Source organism: Hirundo rustica, chromosome 3 (assembly GCF_015227805.2).
Source record: "Hirundo rustica isolate bHirRus1 chromosome 3, bHirRus1.pri.v3, whole genome shotgun sequence".
Lineage (NCBI taxonomy): Eukaryota > Metazoa > Chordata > Aves > Passeriformes > Hirundinidae > Hirundo > Hirundo rustica.
In genome coordinates, this window is record NC_053452.1 from 44,527,858 (window position 1) to 44,552,579 (window position 24,722).

Sequence of the window (24,722 nt, forward strand, 5' to 3'; positions counted from 1 at the left end):
TAGCCCCTTTTTTAGCAAAAGCATTTGCGCAAAAGTACATTGTGAATTGAACCAAGAGCATAATGAAGTTTGAAATTAAACTGGACACGAGTGGTGGTGGTGGGAGGCAGAAGGAAAGAGCAATAGATGGACACTACCACCCCACTTAATTTCAATCCAAATCCGCAATGTGATTTACTGCTCGGCCTCAGAAACATCTGCTTTGTGGAAGGCAGCAGAGAGGCTGAAGACCACAGGAAAGCAAGACTTTTTTTCCTCTGGTGGGGGTGATAGGATACTTGATGAAGGATGGCCTGAGTACTTTAACAGAGGTACATTGCAAAAGACAGTACTTTTATTTAAGATTTTTTTTTCCTTACAGTGTAACGTTGGTGTGACAGAAGACTAAAGAAATGCCTGTTTGCATATGCAGATTGATATTTTATTGGAAATAGTAATGTTTGAAGAACTGATGCTATATATTTAAGATATATTGTTAGTTTTTTTTCCCTAATCTGAAATTTGCCTAATTAAAAAAAAAAACAAAAAACAAACAAACAAACAAAAAAAAAACCTGCCCTTTTTTAAACTGACTGACCCTTTCTGTAAATTCCTGTAACTCAGTACACCAGCATGTTCTGGCTGACAACTACAGTCCCATGTTATCTATTGTTAAAGATTTTCTCTCTCCACAGTAAGAATTTATCAACTCACAAATATTGCACTGATGTTGATACTTATTTATTGTAAACTGATTCTTTGTTGTTGTTGAATTTAATAAACTATTACTTCCATAAAGAATGATGTCAATATGATCATGAGTACTCTTCTCTTCAGACCTGTACAGCTCTTTTGGTCAAGTTCTTCACTTCCCTCTCTTTTCCTCTCACCCTAGCACTGAAGAATGGAATCAGTGACAGATAAGGTCAAAAAAGAAAAGCTGGATGCCTACCCTGCTGTTGTGCTCCTGCCAACCCTTCCCACTAAGACTGCTGGATGTTATGCAAATAACTTAAGTTCCTTCCACACAGCTACAAAGACTTCCTTCTGAGCTCAATACAGCAGCTGGTTTGTTAGCTACAGTTACAGTTCTTTAAGATGGAACGATTCCAAGTTTCCTGGGGACCTGGATACGTGCCCACAAATGTTCCTGCGCCAGTAGCGGAGCAATGAATAAGAACTGTGCTATTGGACTATCCTGTCAAAAGGAGGTTGTTTGGTAACGCTGCCTCATGTCAGCTTTGATAGATGGAAATGAATTATTTAAGAAGTCTTTCTGTGATCATTTTGTTGATCAAGACTTTGGAAATCTGCCCCTATTATTATGTAATACTATCATCCTAAAAAAGAACGCATAATTTGGATGAAAGCATTTATCTCTACTATTTATCAAGATGATAATTCTATACACCATGACTCTCAAGCTCTACTAATCTTAAAAAATGGGAAGTGCAATTTGATAAAACAGGAATATAGACAGTAATAATATGCTAAAAGCTGAAGATACCACATTTAATTTGCATTCAATTGGTTCTACACACCATTTTCTGTGTCTCTCTCCAGTTAGCTTCCAGTCTTCAAAGAAACCCATGGTGTTTATGTATTTGGGCAGCACAGCAAAGCAGTAGCTACACAGTGACCACCTCATGGGAATGTAAAGTTTGCAAGAAAATTTCTGCATATGCTTTCAAGTGCAACGAAAAAGAAGAGTGCAAGGGACAAATGAACATGGTTTCTAACCTGCCTGTATTTTTACATCTTCTAGAAGAGATAACTCACTGAACAAATCTGTCACAAAGATCTGTCACAAAACAAAGATCGCCACTAGAAAAATAATTTTTGAAAAATGACAAAGTAATTAAAAAAAGTTTTTTAATTCAAGTTCAAACTTCTTTGGTTCTTTGTTTTTTTTTTTTTTAAACAGACTACATTAGCAAGTGTTCTTAGATTTACACATTTTAGCATAACAGTTAACAGCATCTATTTCTTAATGATTTCTTAATATTGTTAATAGTTCCTAAAAGAACTATCCAATCTTCAGAAGCAAAGGGACACCTATGTCTGGTTTTCAAGCAATGCTACTTGTGTGCACAAGTCAGAGAATTCTGATCACACTAAACTGTGATATCATATCACATGACAGTTGATTATGATGTCACACAAGAGAATAATTACTGCACACAGTAATACAAAAAAAAATTAGCTCATGTTTTTGCCTTTTTTTTAATGCAAATGTCTTAAGAAAACTATGATATTTAAGCATAATTGTCTTTAAATAAAATATTTCTTTCTAAGTTTTCCATAGGGCTCAGCGAATATTAAAGAATAACACTAAACTATAATTGAGCCACTTTTTCAGATTGCAGCTGGGGAAAACGGATTGGAAATAATACAATGAACAAATTATGAGCAGAGCTCATGAAAAAAAAAATGGTTCAAATTATTGTACATCAAATTTACAACTAAAGCTATAACTACTACAGTATAAATGGTTACTTCAGATATGCATATTTCAGATACTTGATTAATATGTAGACATAGAAAAGAGGCAGAAGAAGGATGGGAAGACCCTCATTTGACAAATGGAAATATAGGTAAGCTGCTCTGTAGTGAATATTTGTTGCACACTTCCTTAGCTATGCTGTATTTCTTTATATTTATAGTCTCTGAGTGAAATTTCAGAGTAGAAACTGAAAAAACCCCTTTGTTGAAATAACATAGTTACAGAAATGTACCCACAAACAAACAAGGGGAGACGGAGAGAGGAAGGGAAGGAGCTATAGCTAAGAGTGACAACAGCCTACATGATTCTCAGTGTTAGTATAAGACCATCACTTCCCTTAGCAAAACAGTGGAATTGCACTAGTTTTGGACTGGTACAAGATTTTGGGTAAAAAAAGAAATAATAATAAAAAAATACTCTGTTCTTCAAACATAGTTCCCTTCTCCAACAAGGAAAATGGCAGATGAACATAAATACTGAGAAAGAGATGCAACAGAACTTTGAATTCCACATGTTTGGTGTTCAATGAAAGATGTTTTTTTTTACTTTTAAGGGAGGGACCTCTCCAACTACAACTGCTCTCCTTCACCAACAGGCTGAGAAAAATCTCATGACCATCTACAGAAATAATTGTGTAAGATGTAATGGCAAACAGATCCTTTAAAATGCTAGACTTGTTTATCCTATGGTAAAGGAAGGTCCCCCACCTGCCATCTTGGCATTTCCAGAGTAAATATCTTAATAAATCTCACCTTCCAAAGGCTAAATACAAAACTCAATACTACGCATCAGTTCAGTTGTTTTCAAACATACTGTATCCATTCAGAGGGGGAAAAAAAAGAAAAAAAAATAATAATAATAAAAAAAAGGCCACAAAAGATACACTTTCCTCCGTGTAACTCATTATACCAAAGAACACCTATCACAAAGTTCCAGCAGCTTCCCTTTCACTTATCTGCTATTACTTTTCCTGAATATGCGGTCCTACACATTTTATCTCAATTCATGCTTTGTTTAGTTAAAAAACACTGTTTAGGCTTTTCATCAAGCAACCTAGGTTATCTCTCAGTGAACATCAGTGTTTTATACAGAGCTATTAGTGACCGTAGCCTTACTGTCATTAATTTTAAACCTTATGTTAGAAATCACCTTCTGTTACTGAAAAATATGCTTAGATAAATTTGTGACTGCTTCAGCACTGCATTTTTTTAGAATATTAATGCCAATATTCTATTGTTCCATTAATGTAAGATTTGACAGAGATGCATTAAGGATAATTTGATTTCCAGAACCAACTGGATATGCTCCTATTCTTACAACTCTTATGCAGAGCTCAACTACAGAACTGGAACTGAAACTGTATCTTATTCAGACGGAACCATGTAAAGTAGAAGAGTTTAAACAATAGCAATACTGCCATTGACAAACACACTGAGCATATTTCATCTGCATTCTTCCAATTCAGTTATTTTTAACTGAAATTATGAAACTTAAAATACAGTAAAGCCGACAACATAAAACAATTAAATAGAAAGGAAACATTTTAACAGGTAGTCTTAGACCAAAGAATTGTTCCAGGAAACGATTGAAAAGATATACATATATCTTTTATAGATACATAATTGACCACCTATTACTCCAGGGGAGGGGACATGCATCAAACTCCTCATAGATTAACAGATACTTTTTTTTTTTTTACAGTCTTTAATAGCCACAAATATAAGTTATTTGGCCTGTCAGTCAAATTCAAATTCTGAGATCAGTGAAAATTTTTAAAAATCCCACATTATCCAAGCTCTCTTTGTTTCCTTTCATTCTTTCCATTCAAGAACCTAGATGTCAAAGGGCAGGGGTAACAAATAAGAACCCAACTTATTGCATATTAAATAATCTGGTTTCTGCTGGGAGACTAAAAAGACATCCAAAATGCAGTTTACATCAAATTATCCAGTCTGATATACTAAGACATTTCCCTGCTTTGACTTTAGAGATAGTTATGCCTGTTCCCCCAACTCCTCACAGTAATTACAATTTCCTCATAAATAGGAATCCTTTTTATCCTTAAAATACTAGTAAAGAAGAATTTTAATTCAAGTTTCACCTTTGAAAATGAAGTCTTCAACACATAATGATACAGGTATGTCATAAACAAGATTCATACAAAAAAAAAGCAGTCAGCAGATAAACACAAATTTTGCATAATACTTTATATATTCAGTGTAGTTCAAGATCTTAGAAAGAAGAGAGCAAAAATCTGTTTGCATGATATGTACTTTTCCTCAGACAGTAGAACCGATTCAATGAGGGAGTTCACATTAGACAAGGCATGTATTATTCTGAAAGGGTAAAGATGACTCATTTTATAATGATGACTCAGTTATAATACAGAAACACTGCATTGAAGCAAGTCCCATCCAAAAAAGCAACAAAAAATAAAGTGGCCTTCTCAAGCAAGCTGGACAACATCTGAAACCTCAGCAGAAGCAGTACTGTCTACAGGCTCAGAAATTGCCAAAAGTCAAACTGTCAAAAGGCTGGTGAATTGCCCCTTCCTGCATGAATGTATCTATTCTCATTTAAATTTCATAATCCACAGGGACTATTCCTTTGCCCACTGTATGGGATGCCAAACACTATGATAACCCACTTGGTAAACAACAAGTGAATGGACCAAGTCACTGCCAGAGGCAAAGCTCAGAAAGATAAACACAGGACTCGTACAACCCGTTCGCATTATTCAAGGACAAAGAAATGGATGACCAATTGTATGTGCATCCAAATAACACCAAAAGAGAAATACAGCATCTGTAAACCGACTAGCAGCAGAGTGTAGAGCATATCTGGATTGTATGTTGAGAAAGGAACGTACACGTGCTCCATTTACAAACAAACTTTTTTCCTTCAAGTTGTTAATAAACATTTACAAGTACTACAAATGCTGTCTTTTATGCAGTTCTTATACTGGCAGAAACAAAAAGCAACTCAGTGATTTAGAAGAATATTGACTTTTTTAAAACAGAGAAAAGAATATATTCTACCTTTTCCCATAATTAGACACATCAGAAGTTATTTCTTCTAATTCCAGCTCAGTGCACAGAATTGAAATTCCAATTGAAAAAGCATTGCCCAAGAGCAGGTGTAGAGAAAACCAGAGGGAAAAAGCCCACAAGATGAAACCCACTTAATATTAGGAAATGTCCATTTCATTTAAAAAAGTCACACTGTAAGAATATTTGTCCTTACAATATATAACAAATTGCTACAGATGGAATGATGGGATTGAAAAATTTGAAGTAGCTAAATGACATCATTATCTGAATTATCAATCTTCAAAATTTAAAACTTCATGAATGGAGACAGATTTCTAACTGAAATATATATTCAGATAAATTTCTGACAATGCACTAGCACTGTATTTTCTGCAGAAAACAGATGCTTTTGGGATATCTATGTAAGGCTGTTCCCACATAGTACATACAATAGCTTTTGATTATTCTGAAAAAAAAAATAGGGATACTGGAGTTGGCACCTCTTTAGCTATCTGAAGAAATGGCTTTTAGTTAAAAGTTGATAGGAAAGTAGAGATGTGCTGACATTTTGACTGTTACTTCACATTCCGAAGTAGAAACTTGGGAGCAGGTTCAGAAGCTGCACTGAAGTTGAATGAGTCTGGTACTGCAAAAGGAGGTATTGTTTAGAAAGAGAGAACAAGATTGCAAACTTTGGCTTTTCAGAGTCAATCTGTCACAAAAAATCACTAAGCAATTCCACTTTTCATAAGTCTAGTACAGTGAGGCCCAAAATAAAGCTTTTTCATCCACTCAGTGAAAAGATAAAACAATATGTCTATTAAACAGATGAGGCCACCTATTCCACAAAGGAAGTTTCAGATGCTGACACTACTCAAGAAAGCTTCTGAAATGCACAAAGCCATTTTTAGCCAGAACATGAAAGTTCTTTCACATATTTCCATTATAATTGCATTTCACAGTAAAAATGCTGCTCAGGCAGGAGCACTAAGCCTGCCACGCTCACATCAGTGATGTCACCTAAGCACTCACTTGGATTCCATGGTATGACCTTACAAGCCCAAACATTGGGCTTACCTCCAGAGATCACCAAACTCCTCCAAACAGCAAACCACTTACAACATAAATGCTACCTCTACCAGAAATACTTGCTCCAATGCATACAGCTTTTAAAGACATCTAATTTTTAGCAGTAGAAAGAAAGAGCCTCCCTAAAGCAAAGACACACTCAGTACATCCATCAACGAATGAGAAAGTCAAAGACAGTGCATGGATTTTAGCCACGGGTACACAACAGCTTGAACACTCACTGTTTTATTCCAAAAATCTCCTGCTTTGACACATTACCATCAGTATGACTTCTATGACCCAATGGGAACTGGTATTCCAAAGGTAGGTATAAAATGAAAGGACTCTAAATGATAAGCGATAAAAGGTTAAACATTCATTCTGCTCCTGTTCATGAGAAACGTGTACGTCATCCAGCAGGTTTCCATATTCCATTACAGCAGACCTTGCTGGCTTAAAATAACCAGATTTTTCCATTTAAACCATACATGTATATATATATGCACATACACGTAACAGATAACCTTTCAAATGTCTTTCAACTGTATAAAACTTTTGGTATCAGGGAATATATAGATATAATACTAATACTCAGTGCCTAAAAAACTGTAACATTTTGTTACATATAATATTTTATCCAGTTTCCTGTTGTAGATAGAAATTTGATCGAAAACTGCCGTGATTAAAATAAGAATTGAGAAATTTTCCTAAACACACATTTTGGTTATATAGGTCCTCATATTTCACCCTCAATACAAAAGGTACACCCACGATCTTCTTGAGTTTTCCTGTAATAGCACTTATGAAAATACTTGAGTTTGTCTACCAAAGGACTTCAGTTTCTACTGGAGTCTTTCTATTAGACAGGGTCACACAAAGCTAACACCACTCTAACACATTGCAACATCTGGGCCAAGAGGGAATCAGAAAGTGGATAAATACAGTTGTATAAGTTCAAGTTAGTTCATTTCTAGAGGAAAAAGGCTGCTTGAGTCCACTGCTAAAGCAAAGGAGAATTTGAATAACCTCTCCCACTGCAAAAGCTCACAGCAAAGAAAAACACCCAAATTCACTGTTTATGACAACAGAGAAACACTGCAACAACTCAAAACATTCTAGTGCTCTAGTTAAGAAGTCTTAACTGTTCACTAAGAAGTACAGAAGCACATTCTAAGGAAAAAAAGAGAAACAAAGATAATACTTCTCTTTCTTATGTTTTCAAGAAAGTAAAACAGGAAGTAGGTTTTCTGCCATGTCATTTGGCAGCAGAGCGGCTCTGATATCGCAGTTCTGAATTATTTTTAGTATTAATGAAGGAAGTGGTTGATTAAAGTAAAATAAGTTTTAAAGGAAAAGGAAACGTGAGCATGACTCATTATTGTTTTTTTATGGAAACCAGTTTAGTTTGACCTTGATTCTTTATCAACTGGCAGGAACTGTGAGGTAGTACAAACTGATAATTTTACTCTCCAGTTTTTGGAACCTTAGCTTCAAGCTGACTGAAGATCTGCAGTTTCAGATGTCAGCAAGTAATTTCTCAGGTACTTCTGTATCACTTTAGAGCTATAAAAGGTCACTTCACATCACTGTGCACCAAGATCTTTTTTTAAAACTTGAATTCTGAGAACAGAACTCACTTTTTTCTATCCTTCCTCTGAAACAAAAGAGCAGCAATCCCTTATAGAAAGAAAATATGCTGAAATATATGGTGGCCACAATGCACTTGATTTATACAGTCTTACTACATAAAAACAGTTTTGTTCTTAATTTTACACTGGAAATTTGGAAAACAGACAACAATATTAACAATATACATTAAATATTTTGGCAGTTACCAAATAACTTGGTAACTTGTGTCCACATGACTTTTCCAAGCACATGTAATTGGGCCTGGCACTCAACAATTCAGCTTGGGCAAACAAGTGCCTCTGAGACAGCCACCCTCTAGGCTGGTTGTTCCACAGCTTTGTACAGTAGCAGTCCTTTTTCCAATGAATAGAATCTTTTTACATAATTCCAGATAAACAGAAGAACAGTAGCTGGACTGAGGGAGTTGTTAGCAGAATATTGTTCTTCATTTTTCATCAGTCCACTCAAATTTGGCACAACTTGATAGCAATAAAATGTCACTGCCATCTGTTCAGTGATCATTTGATATCCATCTAGAAACAACTTGCTGTCAAGCTAAAAAATTTGTTCTCAATGACTTAAGAGGGCTATAATTGAAAATAATTTTTAAAGCTTTATGTCAACTTTATGGCACACCTTCTTCTGCTTCCCCCTTGAATTAAACAAACAAAACAAAAACAACCAAACCCACTCCAAACAAGACTGCATTATCATTGCTCTACAGTTTTGCATTAGTTTTTTAAGTTAAAGCACATGTCTGAGAACTTTCTGGAGTTGTCCTGCTGATAAAGTATGCTATATATTTTCATTTTAAACAGAAAAAAAAAAATAACTGTCTTCAAAAATACAGCGTGGAAACACATATTTCAAATATTCTGAGTCAGAGAGGCAAGATCTCATTTTTCTAGATTGGAAAGAAGACACCTTTTTGTATATATTTATTTTCCAGATGAAGTCATCATCATGACCGCGGTTAAGGAATGCAGATTCGGAGTTGTATTCCTTTATGTAAGAGATACATTAGAGAAAAATTCTGTAAGCCTTTCTTGATTCTTAGCTGCAAGCCACCATAAGCATGCCGACATCTTCCTAATTTTACTGCCTTGTGATAAAGACCTAAATGGCAAAAATTTTTGAAAATGAAGTCTTGCTTTAAGGTGACTTACTGAAATGTTCAATAATCAGTAATTTAAATAGATCTCTGAGCATACTAAGAAACCGCACTATTAGCAACCATGAAAAACGTAACTCTGGTCCACTTTTAGGAAGCATGGGGAATGTTAATTTTAAATTCATATTCATCTGGAATGGTTTGCTTTTATAGGGCCAATTTTGTTTTAACTTTTGCTTTTAAAATTCTGATTACATAACACCCATCCAATAAATCAGACACTGAATTTTATATTTGATTTATCAAGTTCTGCTCCTTATGTAAATGAAAATGTTCAAATAGGAGGGTATAATTAACTGATCCAAAGTGTTCACACACAGGCATAGTAATGCAGTGTAGGCATTGTAAAAAATCTGCCTCTGAATTTCATTATTGGCTTTGATTTAGCACAAAGTTTCAGGTCAGCCAAAAAACTGTATATCATTTATACAGACCACACATTTCTGGAACTGTGTTTTTACTTGCTGTCAGTGCATATCTCCCTCTTTTTTGAAGCATATTTGCATTATAGAAACTACAGATCTATTTCAAAATCCAAATTCAGAAAGGAATAATCACATTTCCTATGTTTCTGACTGTTAGAAAGCTCATATTAGATTACAAAAGAAACTACACATTTGACATATAAACTACCTGAATGGCATTCCCTCTCCTTTCCCATACACACTCAACTACTTACCAGTGAAAGTCAAATACAGATCATTATCAAATAAATATTCGTTTCTTTACAACCTAAATAACCTTTATAACTGACTGCATATTTGTCAACAAATTATGAATTGCTTACAAAGGGTCTCAGCTATTCATGTCAACATTATGTATGATCCTTTAAGAAAAATATCCTTACCTTCGGCAATTCATAATGTGACTGATTTTAAATAATATTCTACAGAATCTGCCCAGCTAGGTTTTTTACACTCAAAAAGTGTACATGAGGATTAAAAAAAAAAAAAAAAATCCAGGTCTTGAGCCAAGAAAACCCCAATGCCAAAGTCTCATGAACTGCCATTTCGGCACATAGCACCACTAACCAGGCTGTCCCTATTTCACTGGGAAGATTTTTTAATGCATATTTATGCATCAAAACAAACAGCACGGGTACAGTTTTCTTTCCATTCAAGGATAGCATACATCTGCATGCCATGTTTGGTGCATAACACCAGGAATTCTTTGCCTCTCATGATGTGGCTCCTGTTCATATTTATTCCAGAGTGCCTCTTCACTTCCTCTTCTCTTTATTTCTATATACTTGGCACCATGTATTCACCAAATCATACCCAATTCATGCGATTATTTTCCATCTCAATCCATATGTATATCATCCTCCATTCAAGGAGCACAAACCAGACAAGTGAATACGTGTTAGGCTCACGACACCCTCGGGTCTGGAACAAGAGTACTCACAGATAACCCTTATTCAGGCATAGCTAGGCAGAATGAAAACAGGCCACTAAGGTAAGCTATGATGGTGGGCAAAGTTTGGATGGTAATGGATGCCATCAACCATTTATTGAATTTGTAGGCATTTACAGAGATGGCAACAGCCGGCAGTTTTGCTAATCACCAGTCAAAAGCTCCCACCCTGTCTTCTTTCTGTTTTCCACCCCAAACAATTGGCTTCTGCTCAGCGACTGCTAAAACCATCCCGAATCCAAACCCTTGTTCTAAATAGTCTGTTATCAAGGAGTGATCTCTTTGGTACTGGCAAGTTAAGACTCTTAAACCATCATAAAAAGGAAAAGAAACATCCTATATCATTGTCTTCATCCAAGCCCGTTTCTTCCTCTTTTATAAATATCCTTTTCCTTGTCCTTTCCAAGGTCTACTAATCTGACCAAAGTCTGGCTTTCCAACACACCATTTAAATTCATCTGACTTTAAAAGCATGTCTTTTCTTGTAGCCTTATCTAGAAATACTCACTTTGGGTTCTATTTAATTCTTCCATTTTATTATTCATTCCCTCTCTGAATGTTTTGTCCTCTTTGATATCACTATTACTCCTCTACTGTAACTTCCTTTATCTCAGTATTTTTCCTCCTCCTTAATATCTTCCCAAAGTATCATCCATCCTTTCTTTTCTCCCAGGACACTTCTTTTTGGTATCCAAGTCAGTCAGTTGAGGCACTGTACAACAGCACTTGTATCAGTCACCTCAGTTTCCTTCATCCTTCTCAGGAGACTAGGAAAGCGATGGGATTTCTTTTTAAATGTTCACTATACTGTATGACTATTTAAATGCTTCTTTTCCTCTGAATAAGAAGGGTCTGTACCTACACTCAACAGCTAATACCATGTGTTACTCTTAGGTGATAATCCATTCCTCCACCTCCTGTCAAAACCAAGGCAAAACAAATACGTACTTCAATATGTTCTTAAAGACAGCATATTATCTAGTTCAAACAATAGTCTAGAGAAGATTCCAACAAACAAAACCCTTCAAAGAGTACTCTGTCATCAACCCTGTCAATTACAGAAATAAGTAAACAGATAAGATCCTAAAGATCACAAATTAAGGATTTGTAGTATAGATAAACTTAGACAGGACCATAAAAAGGAAAACAGAGTATACAAGTAGCCTTTGTGGTTCTATATCATACTTTTTAAAACTAAAATTATTTTTTAATAAACTTTTTCATTTTCCAGCTACTATTTTTAGAGGAAATATAACAATTATAGCCTTCACTTAAAAAAATTTATTAAATACCCTCATAAACTCATTAAAGCTACTTGAAAGTGTTAAATATTTATGTTTAAACACCAATTGCTACTTAAAAACTGCAAAGATACATATCAAGTCATGAAATAACTCAAAGGGAACATGTATGAGGAAAAACAAACGAACAAAAAAAACTTCTATCAAGGATAAGAAATACCTGTTCTTAATCAAAGTATTTCATGAATGCCAGAATTCATCCTGAGGCTAAAAATGAAAATGCCAGATTATTTTGCCACATCTTCCTGCAAAATTGTGCGACCACTTTCCCTTGGATTACAGGGGCTTCATTCTGCTCCCCATCTGTTTCTCCAAGATTCACCCTGTTCTTCAGGGTACCCGAACAACAACTGGTCTTGCTAATAAAGACTGAGGCAAAGGCGGCACTGAATACCTCAGCCTTTTCTTCATCCTTTGTCACCATGTTTCCCCCTACTCCCAACAAAAGCTGAAGGAAGAATTCTTTTTACATTTGGTTCTCAAACAAGTTATAAGCCTAAGGAGTATTTGCCAAACCTCATAATTTTAAATAAATTTTAACAAACCTAGTTTTTCAAGCAGGTATCAGCAACATTTGTAACTAAGTTAGAAATAAAGCACAGGATTAAACAAATACATAAAAACTGAATTCAATTTGCTGATATACAATTAATTGTTCCTACACACACAACGACTCTACTTTTGAATGAGACAGCATTCAATGCATGATGCAAACTGCTTTGCACATAAAAAAAAAAAAAAAAAAAGTTGGGTGAAATTACTATAGCAGCATATTGTGCTTAAGCTAAACAAGACAGGCATTATTTCCATTGAACTCTACAGAACCCCAGTGACAGAGTGAAGTAACTGGGGAAAAAGTACACATTAACATAAAAATCCTGAGTTCACTGGAGAAAAGCAGCTTTGTGGAAACTGTAGAACCAAACTACAAATACAGAAAAAGTTATCTAATACTCCTGCACAGTATAACACAAACATCTTCCTACCCTGAAATACCCAGAGAAGGATACAAATTTGAGTTTGATTTGTTTTGGTACTGTTAGGGTTGGACTTTGTGTTGGGTCTTTTTGTTTGTGGGTTGGTTGGTTTCCTTTTCTGGGGGGAGGGCTGTTTGATTTTTGTTTTTAGAAAAAAGGTTACTTTATTAATTAATAAATGAGTACAGTCTGTTCAGTATACAGCCTGCCTTCTAAGTAACATTTCAAGTTATGCATTCCTGTTTTGTTGCAATATCGTTTACATTCCAGTAAGAAATAAGACCTCATGTCTCTATTTAATACCAGAAAGTAAAGTAAATCTCAGTGGAGTTAATATTAGTGGATTTACAAAATGGAAGCTCAGCAATGTGCCAGTGAAATACTGAAACTACCAAACAACTAGCTAGTATGAAGTGGGAAGGCATCTAGAGGAACGTTTGCATCCTCTACCTTCACCAAATACAGAAACACTTAGAAACTAAATTATGCACATAACAGGAAAACAAAACAAACAAACAAACAAAAAAAAAACAAAACAAAAAAAAAACCAAAAAACTTCACAGCTCTAGCTATAATCAACATCTAATAATTAAAGACAAGACAACAGAAGCAGATTCTGAGTCTGGGAAATTGATGCGTAGGAGGCACTTTACTGGAAATGTTTGCTTCCAGAGAAGGAATGAACACCAGTTGACAGACCACATATGTGGTCAACCGAAAGATTTTTCTAAACATGAATCAGTACCAAAACCAGATGTCTTCTGATTCAATTAATAATCAGATTTCATAACAATTGAATAAAGAAGGTACCATGTTACAGAATAAGGCAAGTGTGAATGATACACTACAAAGATTCATCCACAGAACACATGCAGACTCCTCTGTCCTGCATTTGTAAAGACATTTTTTATAAGGTGACACAAACTAAAAGTGCTTAAAAAAACCCCAACCACTCACACCCCCAATCCGTACAGACAGCATTCACAGAGGGTATGGGATACCACTTTCCAGAGCCTGTGTCTTTCCAGTGCTATGAAACAAGGTAATTTAACAACATTCTGTAATTTAAACATACATAGAGAATCATCTGTTTATACTGTGTTTAGCGCTGCTTCTCCTACCTAGAGAAGATGACTGAAAAGGATTTTAGTAAAATCTTCATTGAGCAGTGATTATACCCAACATAGCTGGGCAGTTTCTGGGCTGAAAACTTCAAGGAAATACACCATGTCAAAAGGACCGAGCATCAAGGTGGTAACAACCGAATCTAAGTAATGGGGGTTGCTGTCTGCATGCTAATCAGCATGGTTATCAAGGGTTGAAAAGAGACAGGAAGTACATTCTAGTCCAAGCTGACACTTAGAAGACAATATGAGTAATAAGAACCACTAAACCTGTCAGTTAGGAAACCTAAGATGTATATATTAACATTTGAGGCACAGAGCTGGAAGAAAGTGGCGAAAACTTTCTCTCCACCTCATCACCCATCCATTGATCTTATGGCCAGCACTGAGGGGTTGAATGTATGAGAAATCTGCGTAGTATGAGAAACTGATTTTTCTCACAAAAGAAAGATAAATAAACAAATAAATAATCCAACCCAGTTTAGTTAAGATTTTTTTCACTCATCAGTACAGTAAAAGATCAAAGAACAAACCCCAAAGTAATTTCAAATCAACCAGAGGAATGAAGCAGTAATACAACATCATCCACTTCACCTTGATATTCACACAGAAAAGAGATGAGAGACCAGGAAACCCAAAGCTTACAACAATGAAATAATTGCTTTAGTACACAGTTCTAAAAGCTATGTACACAACCTCACAGTACAAACACACTTAAAACAATGGAGAACTTTATTTTAGTTTCCTGTGTGAATTTATTAACAAAAAATACAAGGGCAACAGAATACACACATGGAGGTTCAAGGCAAAAATCATCCTAATTAAACACACTTGTCAACTACAACATAATTTCAGTATGTAGTTTGTCAATTTTTATATTTTTGCAATTACTTCTTTAAAGAGACACTCTGATAGCACAGAAAAAAATTAACTTTAAAATTGCCTTCGTTTTAACATTTTAGCTACACAAAATGTCAATCCCAACAATCCTTACAGGGGTCATAACCCTTCGACAGAGCAAGTTTCCTTCCTACTTCATCCACTAATGCCATACTACATCAACTTAAAATCCATCATGGTTGCAAACACTAACCCATTTGATAAAAAGAAAGTATTTCAATCGCTTATTTCTAGTTTATGAACACTATTTCTAAATCAAAGTGTATCAAATGCAAAGTAGGAGAGAAATTAATTTTACCTTACTAAGTCTAAAAGTACTGTAAATTCTGGCTGCCCTGGAGACAGTCAGCTGAAATGCAGTCATATAATCCACATTCTTCCTCCTGCTCAGACAAAGCTACCAACTGCCAAATGCTATCTAATAATTAGCATATGTAAAGCAAAAGGGCTGGACTATGCCCTTACTTTATCTGTCCTTAGAAAATAGTTTTGAATTAAACCTGCAGCCCACTCCAACCTTCAAAATTCTAAAAAGAAGGCTTGCCAAAGAGAACAAAATAGCCAAAAAAACCCCGAAGAAATCAATTTACAGGTGTATTCTAAATTCAAAAAATGTGCAGGAGAAATTTCTAAACATTTTTCTCTTAAAAAAAAAAAAAAAAATCCTACTTTAGGGAAAGATGAAAATAGAGGCAAAAATCAGAGCCACATTTTTTGTATCTGGTTTCTAAACATGATACAGCAATGACATCAAACCCTAAGTAAGAGAAATTAAGTAAATATCTGTGAATGGTGATTTGGAGCCAACTGAATAAAATAAAGAAAGGCAAAGGAGAAATAGTCTATCTAATCTGTCAGTCACCCAAACATAATTAACTGTTATCATCATTAACAATAACAAAGACTACTTTTCTATAATCTCCAAGAGACAAATAACAAAAGGAAGGATGTCACATACAGAAATGTTTTAACTTCTCTTTTCTTCTAAGGACTTAGCATATATGCTTAACAAACAGTACATGAAATGGAAATATGTGCTCCCATCGCCCTTAGAAATAACCACTTCATAAAATGTTTACAAATTTAGTTTATATTTTTGAGAAAATTCTCTTGCTGCAGCGGACTTTGATCTTCAGCATTTGATGGCATGTAGCCCTGCCCTTTCTGAAGCTGTCCAAAGCAGTTAACATCACTGGTCTTAAATACGACCAAAAAACATTAAGATATTTCAGGAATAATTTTTTTCACCTTTATTTATTTTTAAAGTAAGATTTCTTTCCCTCCATTTCACTTTCTCCCACTTGCAGTAAGATAAAACAGAAAAACTGCATACAAGTGGACACTAGATGAAGTGGGAGACCTGGGAATAGTTTGTGTTTCTCCTTCCCTCTCCTCACAGGCTGCCATGCAAGACAAAGTACACACTCCATTCACAGGGAAGAATTCGACAAGGCAGCAAATCAGGTTATTATGCTAAATAAGATGGCAAAACAAAAGAAAAAAATTGGAGGGGAAAAAAAAAAAAAAAGCCTAACAGCTAAGAACTACGAAGTATTTGAATGACATTCACAGCAAATGAATAGCTTTTCTGAGGACTATAAAAGACAATTAGAGTTCTTGTGGGGTTTCTATTTTTGAAACTAGATGCTTCCTCGCCTCTTGCCCCCTCCTCCCCCCTCAACTCTGCAAACAGACAGGGCTCAGAGTGTGCTGGTTAATAACCAGACCAGGTCAGCCTGCAAGAGATTATTTTAAGCTGTCTGCATTTTTTTAGATAGGAGTGGATGTGACAGCCTACCCGAGAGAAGATCAAATATAACAAGAGGTCATCTGTATCATATTATCAATATTTTAAGACTAAAATTTACTGGAAACAAACTTAGACCTTGCACAGACAGGGTAAAAAATATTACAGCACAGCCAGTTTCATAAAATTCAAAGCTCTCATAGATTTCTTAGACAATCAATTTTGACCCTGAAAAATGCTTCTAAAACCTCATTAAATCTTTTCCCCTCTAATTAGCCAAAAAAATATTCTGATGTCTATTGCCCTGCTACCTAATCTCACTAACCAAGGAATGAATGACCTGAGCATTTTCCCTACAACTTGATTAAGAAAGAGCTGCAAGTGACCTTGACCTAATCTTTTAATTAATGGAATTTATCAATAACGTTCTAGCTTTTTTCCTGCTCACAAAATATACATCAGTTTCTTCCCTTTTCCTATGTTCTCAGAATCACACAGTCTTTGAGGTTGGAAGGAACCACTGGGGATTTTCTACCCCAACCCCCTGCTCAAACTGGGTCAGCGAGATTAGCTGCTCATGGCCATGTCCAGTCAGGTTTAAAGTATCTTCAAGGATGGAGAATCCACAACTTCACCTGTAAAACAGTTCCAGAGCCCAACAACCCTCAAAGAAGCTTTTTCTTATGCTCAGGTAGAATTTCACATATTTCCAATTACACTCACGGCCTCTTGTACTCTCACTGGGCACCACTGAAAACAGCCTGGCTCCATCCTCTTTTCACCCTCCCCCCAAGAATTTATACACTGATGAGATCCTCCTGCACCTTCTCTAGGCCAAACAGTTCATCTCACTCAGCATCTCACTGTATGAAAAATGTTCCAGTCCCTTAACCTTCTTTGTGGCCTGCACTGGATGCTCTCCAATATGCGCTTATCTCTCTTGTACCAGGAAACCCAGAACTGCACACATTATTCCAGGTGTGCCCTCACCAGTGCTGCCACAAGGACACTTTACTGGCTCATGTTCTGCTTGCTGTCCTTCCAGATCTCCAGGTCCTTTCCCCCAGTGCTCTTTGCAGGTGGCTGACCTCTGGTACAAGGTGGTTCTTGGGGTCATTTCTCCCCAGCTGCAGGAATTGGCAGTGTCCTTTTCTGAATTAGGAATGTTCTTCTCTGCCCACTCTTCATCTTGTTGAGGTCCCTCTGGATGGCAGCCCAACAACCTGGGATATCAAATACTCCTCCAAGGAAACTTGCTGTGGGTGTGCTCAGTCCCAGCAACAGGGCCACTGAACAAAGACATTAAACAGTGTTGAACCCAGTATCAGTCCCTAGGGTACACCACTGGCCTCTCACTGGAGCTAGTGCTGCTGATCAGAACTCCCTAAATCTGGCAGTTCAGCCAGCTTTCAGTCTATTTCCCTGTCTATCTCTTAAGGCCATCTCCCCTCATCCATCAAGCCAGCCATTTCATCATAGAAGGATACGAGGTGTGTAAAGTCAGATTTTCCATGCTTAAATTCATGCTCACTACTCGCAGTCATATTCTTGTCCTTCATGTATCTGGATATACATTCCAGGATCACTTGCTCCATCACCTTCACAGGGACAAGCGAGGCTTATTTATCTGTACTTCCCCAGACTCTCCTTAGACATAGATTTTCCTCCATTCCTCAGGAACCTCTCCAAATTGCATGACTTTTTGAAGAAAATCGAGAGCGCTCTCACACTGACATCAGTCAGCTCCATCACTGTTCATGGGTGCATTCTATCAAGTCCCATGGACTTCTTTATGCTCAGTTTGTTTAAATATTCCTTCATTTAATCACCCTTCATTGAAGGTAAATCTTCCTTGCTCCACACTGTCTGGGATTCTGAAAAGCTGGTCTTACCAGCAAAGACTCAAGTGAGAACTGTTGAACACTTCAGCCTTTTCTGTGTCTGCTGCCAGCAAATCCCCTACCCCACTATCACTGGGCTCACATTTGCCCTAGTATCCTTCTACTCCTTAAGTACTTGCAACAGGTCTTTTGCTGCCCTTCACATCCTGCACCAGCTTTAATTCCAGAATGGTTTTGGCTCTCCCTGAACCATTTTCAAATTACTGAATTTTTTTCGTTTCTGATTTTCCAATGTTGTTCCATGTTCTGTGTCTCTAATTTTCTCTGAGAAGTCTCTCCTTCACATATGCATAACACTGTTTTCCAACTTTCTCACTCATTCTGCACCGTTCTAGTAGTAACCAGAAACAAGCTCATAGGATGTTTTTGACTCATTCTGCAGTTTATCTTCAAAAGTATTCACATTAATTCTTAATTATTTCAAATATTTTATTAGAAGTCTTTTTCTGCACAAGCCAGAAACAAAGGATTTCAATTAAGATAATTTACTGTAATCCTTCACTTCGTATAAAGCAGTAATACACAAATCATTCCACTGAAATAAATTAGATTGCATTAATTAAGGAATCAGGAATGTGCATCCTTTCCTTTCTCCCTCCCAACAACTTACTTTCAAAATAAAAATTCTTTTTATTTGTTTATTAAGACATTTGTTTTCTTTTTTTACATCTGTTTAGTTAGCAACAGTGGCACATCAGCCTCTTCCTCAAAGAGAAAATAAATACTACTCCTGCTGAGGGCTAGGGAAAGAGAGTTTAACAACAGCCTCTCCCTTTCTTTTTTAATTAGCTGTCTCTTCACTCTTTGGTTCTTGATCCTAACTATCCTACCCAACCTGCCAATATTCCCTCTTTTTTCCCCCTATTCCCTTTCTAAAACAGCTAACGCAAAATGCACATTAGTAAGCTCTTCCATTTTATTAACATGCATGTTATTTTACCTTGACTTCTATTTTGGAGAACCTCACTAATGTTTTCACAAGTAGTCAAGTCCTGCTTCTTACTGTTCTCTTTATTATTTAGAGTGATATAGCATTTGAAAAGGTGATCTGTCTAATATCGTTCAGCTTCTGAAAACAATTTTCTTTGCACCAAATGCACACCATATTTTCTGTGAAAAAGTTCTATCATGCCATACATATATTATCAGATCAAATATACTGCCACACATTTTGTTTGCCCTAGTTTCTGAATATATGGTATGCTTATGCCCAAACTACATTGTTCTCTCTATGCCCATATCACAACTATCAAAATACACAAACTGTCAATTGATGATGTTTTCATTAATTCACACAATACATAAGCCTTTAGATGCCAGTTCATTCCCAGGAATACTTCCAAAAATATATTCCAATATCCTAAAAATTGGTTGTCCCACGTACAGATGTCCCTATGAAATAACTATCAAAATTATTAAAGAAATAGTGGCTCAGTAGTTCAGCCTACCAGTAACTGGAGGGGAAGAGGGATGGGTTTAATTTTAAATTTATTTATTATTATGAAAAGGAAACATGACACTGGATGCAAAACTAAGACTAAATGCTGCATTTAGCTTCATTGAGTCTTTATCTATGTCATACATTTGGACACATCATCCCAACGAAAACATCACCCAGGAAGCTGATGATGACTTAGGCAAATGTGCTAAGTTTATCACTTGAATTTGACATGTATATATTCTACAGAGGTGTACAGCCTCCAATCTTATTATCTGTTCCTCTTCCTTAACAGTACATCTACAGTGTAATGTAGGCAGCTGTGCAGTTGCAACAGCTGAACAACCTCATGTAAGTAATTCAGATTCCGTTTAAAGTAATTGAAATTGTAAATGCTTTTCAAACATTTAGTATTGTGCAACCAATTTTAGAATACCCCTTAAAGAGAAACTTCAAACATGTTTTAATTTTTAGCGTTACCATTCTTTAATAAATGGTTAGCTATTTAACTGTGGAGATAAAACCACTATCAGTTTTCTACAACTAAAATAATTTCCCCTCTATCTTCTTATGCCTGTATTTATGATAAGAAAGAGTGAATAAATTTTTATGGTCTACAAAATTACATATTTCAAAGTCAGGATTATCAAACCTGCTAATCAGTCTCACTGCTACCAAAATTGTAAACTATATCTAAAGAATTATTTTGACATAAAGGCTTTGTCAGGATTATACGGAACAACCTTCCCCCCCCAAAAAAAAAACAAACAAAAAACCAACAAACAAACAAACCCAAACAAACCCCCATCACACACACAAAACAATGTGTATTTAATTCAGGGGTGAGCACACCACAAGTTTCTTCTCCTGGCTTAAACAGCAATATTCCTTGTGTTAAAGACTTTTCAAATTATCAAAGAAAAGCAATGCACCTTATTAAAGATTAGACATCTGTAACAATCATTCTTTTTACAGCGTTATTACACCTACTACTACTCTAAACTACAGAAAGAAGGCAAAATATACAAATTATATTTTTCAGCTTCTTCCAGATTTCTTTAAACATCTACTATGCATTGGCCAACTGTACAGCCAAAAGATAAAGCAAATGCAATACCAGAAGGGGTTAGCACACAATTCTAAACTAGATACACTAGTGTTAAGTTCTCTTTTACTACATTAGCATTATTCAAATGAAGATATTATTGACAGGACACAATGCTGCAATACTGTCCTCTCAGTCTGACTATTTCCAAAGCAAAGCACATTGTTTGTATGAAGAGTTGTAGGTAAGATTTTCAGAGATATATTTTACTCTGCCATTAATAAAGCAGAGCTTCATCAGGCTCAGTAACACGGGAGTCTTGTGATCTTATTTTATATAACAGAACTGACCATTTATTGAACAAATGAAGTCTCAGGTGAGAAGGGGAAAAAATTAACCTGATGTGAGCAAAGGGAGCCACTTAAAATCTGATAAACAATAACATAGCTATTGAGTATCCAACTAGTTTAACTGCTGAAGCACATGGAGGGGTGAGGGGCTCAGGTGGCTGGACACAAAGTTCAGTCTTTTATCCTGCATGAAAGCAAATGGCAAACATGGCAAGGAGGACCAATTAGTCAGACTCTCCTAAATCTATGATGCTTTGAATAGGTTGACAAAAAGCAGTTATCTTACTTTGTACAAATCTCTGAACGGGTAATAAATTTAAGATAATTATTTTTTAAAAAATTCTTGTTTCAGAATTTTTTTCTCCTTGAAACAATATGTAGTTGGAAATGAAAGCTAAAAGTTTTCCTGGTGTCAGAAGTGTGATAGAAACAGAAAACTACTACACTGAATGTCTTCAGATGACAGATTGTGTTCTGCCAACATAAGTATTTCTAAGCCTGAGTCATACCCCTAGAACTAAATCCAATCCAGTTAAACTGGATGAAGCAGTTTATAGAGGTAGGAGACACAGAATGATAACTGCAGCTCCTGATTCCCAGGGCAAAAAATACCTAGATGTCATTATTTTTGGTGACTGGGGGCATTGTCTACAAGCAGCTAAATTAGCACTTAACAAAGGACATTCTTTCATCCTACAATGCTAGTGTCTGCTTCTGGTCATAGTAAGCTCTTCTCCAGAAGAGAACCAAGCTAAGAATTTCCAAATCACCAAAACCATGATTTTGCATCTGGCTTTTCTGATGCATTGTAGAATAAATAATCCTTCTGTATAGTAATGGCTGTATAATATTGATTGCACCCTACACCTCAATATTAATGAGAGGCAATATGCCAAGTTACAGGTTTCAAAAAAAAAGGCTGAACTTTCTCTGAGGACCGGTTTTGTTCAGCCTGAGGACAGGGGACACCTGGGGACACCTTATAGCAACCTTTCAGTAGGCAAAAGGAGTTAAAAGAGTGCCAGAGGGACCTTTTACAAGGGCATGCAGTGATAGGACAAGGGGAGATGGCTTCCAAATGAAAGAGTGCAGGTTTAGATTGGATATTAAGAAGAAATTTTTTGCTGTGAGGGTGGTGAAACACTGAAATATTTTGTCCTGAGAAGCTGTGAAAGACCAGGTTAAATGGAGCTAGTGGAAAGTGTCCTGCTCATGACAGGGAATTTGGAATGAAATTATCTTAAAGGTCCCTTCAAACCCAAAGCATTCTTTGATTCTTTATTCACTTGTATGCCAAGCCATATAAATGATTACCTTAGGGTTTTTTAGGGTGTTTTAGGTATCCCAAGGAAATACAGTCTGTGAGATGTCAAACACCAAGAAAGACAGCAGCATAGATGCCTTTTTATTTAAAAGGTAGGGTAGTACTACAAACAGTAAAAACATATTTGCCACCAGTTAGAAATTATGCTTACCTTTGGCTACAAGGGTTCACAAAGGATGCCAACTTCAGTCACTCTTTTCGGTTATCAACAAAATGAAGATACCTGCAAGTCAAACAAGAAAGGTTTGTTTCTGGTTTTAGGTGAACATGTCCCCTTATGATATTAAGAGATAGGGGGGAAAAAAAAAAAAACAAAACAAAAATACAAAACTGAAATAAAGACTAGCAAAAAATGAAAATCTATTCAATTCTACATGCAAATAAAATACCAAGAACAACTCACTGGCTTTAAAATCAGCACGGTTTCATGTGTATGTGTTGCAACAGAGAATTTAAAGGTGTTATCTGCATAAGTTCCTGGTAATAACTGGAAAAAAGCGTTGCTAGGGCAAAAGGTCGTGAGCCAGTAGGTGCTGAACCAACAGACAGTTTCATTATGGCTCTGCTTCAAAGGTCACGACAAAGGGTCCACAGCTATTCCTAGAACTGTATTGCAAAAAGCAAGTAGCATAACAATATTTTCAATTACAAGGATGAGAAAAAGTCATGAAGTTCCATAAAATCTTTTGAGAGGAAAGAGTAGCGAGTTGATCCAAAAGGTGTAGAAACATGTTCTGAGATTCTGTGGACAACTCAGAGCCAAGAAACTATCTAACACTGCAAAATTTACATTTGACAATTTTATATTTGCTTCTGAATGAAGGTAAATAAAAGCATATGTAAGTTAAAAATATTTTAGCTAGGTCTGTATGATCAACATTAGAGAGAGAAAAATCATAAAACTATCAAGTACCAGCAAGGTGATTCGGCTATTTTATATCTAGGCTAAAAAGGTTTCAAAAGGAGTTTTGTTTTACCATGATCTCAGAGAGTAAAACCTGGCTTGAAAATACACAATGTTACATTCATATTGAAAGAAAGGAAAAAGAACACACACACAGCAGGAACAGATGTTATTTCCTGTACTAAATCACCACCATGGGGACAAAAATAATTCTCATAGGTATTTTACAGAATAGTGCATACAATGGAAAAGAACACAAAGCCTCAAAATCCTACGTCAGTTGTATATCTAGGTATTATAGACACCGGTAACACAAACAAACAACAAGCCTATACAGATGGGAATGCAGGACAGTTTACTACTATCCTCATTCTAAGTCTACGCAAAACTAGGCAACCACTTAAGCCTACCTTCACCAGTATGCTTGCACCAGCAAACGAACAAACAAAAACAAACCAACTCCTGGTGTAGTTACAACCTAAAACTTGAGCAAACACCTTGGCCAGTGCAGTTTTCATGGGAGAGCTAACAAAAGCCCTAAACTTTTTCAGCAGTAGTGCTGACCAGCATCATTAAATAACTAATCTGTTTGCCAACAGAAGACACAATTAAAAACCCCCAAGATATTAAAGAGGAACTTCTCATTCCTAACCTAAAAATTACATCTGATGAAGACAAATTTCACACGTAAACCTCACTCTAGTAACATCTGAAACTAAATATACAGTAAATACTGAAAGTCAAAAGTAAAAATATGAGAAGGAAGCAACTGCAGAAATGAAAAACTTTTTTTTTTTTAGAATGGCTATGGAATCTGGTCCATTTTCCAACAGAATTTGCTTCCAGTTTCCTATAAATAAGGTTACGAGAATATTACAATTATTAGCATTGTTCTTCTCACAACAACAACAACAAAAAA

General features: G+C 36.0%; 1 protein-coding gene across 6 annotated transcripts in view; it reads right to left on the reverse strand.

Moving 5' to 3' along the window:
- Positions 1-24,722, reverse strand: part of SIPA1L2 (signal induced proliferation associated 1 like 2) — a 126,705-nt gene that overhangs the window by 76,148 nt on the left and 25,835 nt on the right. For all 6 annotated transcript variants that reach the window (XM_040058320.2, XM_040058319.2, XM_040058321.2 and 3 more), the window contains exon 2: positions 23,051-23,122. The gene's annotated coding sequence lies outside the window, so the exon portion shown is untranslated. The remainder of the gene's footprint in view (positions 1-23,050; positions 23,123-24,722) is intronic.